The sequence below is a fragment of the Chrysochloris asiatica genome, unplaced genomic scaffold (assembly GCF_000296735.1).
Source record: "Chrysochloris asiatica unplaced genomic scaffold, ChrAsi1.0 scaffold00180, whole genome shotgun sequence".
NCBI classification, from domain to species: domain Eukaryota; kingdom Metazoa; phylum Chordata; class Mammalia; order Afrosoricida; family Chrysochloridae; genus Chrysochloris; species Chrysochloris asiatica.
In genome coordinates this window covers 584,108-587,845 of record NW_006408698.1, presented here as the reverse complement: position 1 = coordinate 587,845, position 3,738 = coordinate 584,108, and the positions used below count along the sequence as shown (strand labels likewise).

The following is a 3,738-nucleotide window of genomic DNA, read 5'->3' as shown; positions in this document are numbered from 1 at the left end:
AGGCCAAGAAACTGGTTCTTTGAAAGTATTAATAAAATTGACAAATCATTCATAAAACTAACAAAAGAAAAGAGGGAGAAGACACAGATAACTCACATTAGAAACCACATGGGCGATGTCACAATAAAATCAAAAGGATAATAACAGAATCCTATAAAGTGTTTTACTCCAACAAATTTGAAAACTTAGAAAAGATGGATATATTTTTAGAAAAACCCAATCTAATTAAATTTACACAGAGTGAGGTAGAAAACTTGTACAGACCCATAAAAAAGAAGAAATTGATCAGGTCATCAAAAAACTTCCAACCAAAAGAAGTCCAGGCCCAGATGCCTTCATTGGCAAGCTTTACCAGACATTCAGGGAAGAGCTGTCACCAAATTAACTCATATTAATCCAGAATATAAAAGAGGATGGAAAACTCCCTAAATTTTTTTTGAAGCAAGCATAACCCTGATACCAAAACCATGGAAGGACATCTCTAACAAAGAAAATTATAGAACGATATCTGTCATGAACATAGATGCAAAAATTCTCAACAAAATGATAGCCAACAGAATCCAGCAGCACATAAAAAAAAATAACATAATGACCAAGTGGGTTTCATAAAAGGGATGCAAGGATGGTTCAATATTAGGAAAAAAAAAAAAAAATCAATGCAATCTACCATATAAATAAGAAAAAGGAAAAGAACCATATCGATTGATGCAGAAAAGGCATTTGACAAAATCCAACATCGATTTGTGATAAAAATACTTAAAAAAGTAGGAACTGAAGGGAAACTCCTCAACATAATCAAAAGTAAATATACAGAAAAACAAAACAAAAAATAGCCTATTTCACTCTCAATGGAGAGAAACGGAAAGCCTTCCCTCAGTGAACAGGAACCAGACAACGATGACCTTTGTCACCACTCTTATTCAATATTGTTTTGAAAGTCTTAGCCAGAGCTATATGTCAAGATAGGGAAATTAAAGGCATCCAAAGTGGCAAAGAGGACATAAAACTCTCTCTATTTGATCCTATAAATAGAAAACACCAAAGACTCAGTAAAAAAAGCTCCTAGACCTCATTGAAAGGTTCAGCAAAATGACAGGATATAAGAACAACATACAAAAATCAGTTGGATTCCTCTATAGTAACAATGACAGCATTGAAAAGAACATTAGGAAAGCAATATCATTTACAATAGCCACCCAATGGATGAAATATTTAAGAATAAAGGTAACCAGAGAAAAAAAGGACATACACAAAGAAAACTACAAAACTCTACTACAAGAAATCAGAAGAGACTTATAAAAGTGGAAGTACATATCAAGTTCCTGGATAGGAAGACTCAACATTATGAAAATGTCAATACTGCCCAAAGCAATTTACACATATAATGCAATCCCAATCCAGATTCCAATGACATTCATCAAAGAGATGGAAAAAACAATTACAAATTTTATATGGTAAGGAAAGAGACTTAGGATAAGCAAAGCACTGCTTAAGAAGAAGAACAAGATTGGAAGCCTCTCACTCTCTGTTTTCAAAATTTACTACATGGCTACAGTGATCAAAACAGCCTGGTAATGGTACAATGAAGTATGCATTGATCAATGGAACAGAAGTGAAAATCCAGAAATTAACCCATCCACATACAGCCAATTGATTTTCGCCAAAGTGCCTAGGTATATTGCATGGGGGAGGATATAGCCTCTTTAACAGATGGTGCTGGCACAACTGGAAAGTGATATGCAAAAATTTGAAACAAAAACTTTACCTCATGCACTGTACTAAAACCAACACTGCATGGATTAAAGATCTAAATGTGAATACCAAAATTAAGAAGGTCATCAATGAAAAAATAGGGACAAATGTGAGGGAACTAATTCAAGGAATACACAGACTACCAAACATTTTGAAAACTACACAAACAAAAATAGACAAAATAGATGGTTGGTACATACTAAAAATTAAAGACTTATGTGCATTTAAAGGAATTCACCCAAAGAGTAAAAATGGAACCCCACAGAGTGTGAAAAAATATTTTGCAGGGACACATCAGACAAAGTACTCGTTTCTAAAATGTATAGGAAACTACATCACCTCTACAAGTAAAAGACAAGCAACCCTATTAAAAATGGGCACAAGACATGAACAGACACTTCACCAAGGAGGAGATCCAGGCAGCCAACAAACATATGAAGAAATTTTCATTATCATTAGCCATTAGAGAGATGCAAATCAAAACATTAATGAGATATCATCTCACAACAGCAATAACAAGAAAGATTTAAAAAGTAGAGGACACTTCCACTCCGAGTGGTGGCGGTGGCGGAAGTGTGAGCGGGGACTGAGTCTTGGACATAAAGCCTGAGGCGGCAGCAGCGGCGGTACTGGAAGCTTAGAAAGCGCGAAGAAGTCTACTGGAACTGGAACTTGGACTTCTCTGCCCTTGTCTTTCTTTGCTTCTTCTTGGCGGGAGCTCTCACGACATGCCCGGCCAGGAGCCCCCAGTGGAGCGGCCGCGTTTGAAGGATGACCACTAGGAAGAAAGTGTTACTGAAAGTTATCATCCTGGGAGATTCTGGACTTGGTAAGACATCACTCATGAACCAGTATGTGAACAAGAAATTCAGCAATCAGTAAAAAGCCACAATAGGAGCAGACTTTCTGACAAAGGAGGTGATGGTGGATGACAGACTAGTTACAATGCAGATATGGGACACAGCAGGACAAGAACGGTTCCAGTCTCTTGGTGTGGCTTTCTACAGAGGTGCAGACTGCTGCATTCTGGTATTAGATGTGACTGCCCCCAACACATTCAAAACCCTTGATAGCTGGAGAGCAGAGTTTCTCATCCAGGCCAGTCCCCGGGATCCTGAAAACTTCCCCTTTGTTGTGTTGGGCAACAAGATTGACCTCAAAAACAGACAGGTGGCCACAAAAGGAGCACAGGCTTGGTGCTACAGCAAAAACAATATTCCCTACTTTGAGACTAGTGCCAAGGAAGCCATCAATGTGGAGCAGGCATTCCAGACAATTGCACCGAATGCACTTAAACTGGAAACAGAGGTGGAGCTGTACAATGAATTCCATGAACCCATCAAACTGGACAAGAATGACTGGGCCAAGGCCTCAGGGGAAAGCTGCAGTTGCTGAAGGGGCAGAGAGAGTAGAGCACAGAGTCCTTCACAAACCAAGAACACACTTAGGCCTTCAAACACAAGCCCCCTTGCCTCTTCCAAACAAAACATAAATTGATCTCTCATATCCAGCTGCCAAATGAATCCCCACCAAACACAGTCACTCACACACACAACACAGATCTGACACAAGCATACAAACTCAAGTCCACGCCTATGACACAGCTCCATGGGATCTGCCCCCCTAACACACGAGCCCTTGTTTGTGGCAGCAGGACAGGCCAGCTGTAGACATGATTCTGGTGTGGAGTCGGCATTGAAAGCTTATTCTTTTTGTCTACTGGAGAGAGAGAGAGTGCACGAGCTGTTTACAGTTAATCTGTGTCTAATTAGTTACCTGATTTTTTTAAATGTCTGTGGTCTTTTTACCCCACCTTACCCTCCCTCCTTGTGAAGGCTACTCCTTCGTAAGGCTGGTGCCCACGTTTCATTACAGGCTCACATCCATTCTGATGAGACAGTTTTGTATGTATCTGTTGATGCTTGTTACTTTTAACTAATCAGATCGTTTTACAGTATCCATTTATTATGTAATGCTTCTTAGTAA

General features: G+C 39.1%; 1 pseudogene; it reads left to right on the top strand.

The window, feature by feature from the left end:
* Positions 1-2,523: 2,523 nt before the first annotated feature.
* LOC102831160 lies at positions 2,524-3,147 on the top strand (annotated as a pseudogene).
* The last annotated feature ends 591 nt before the right edge of the window (positions 3,148-3,738 follow it).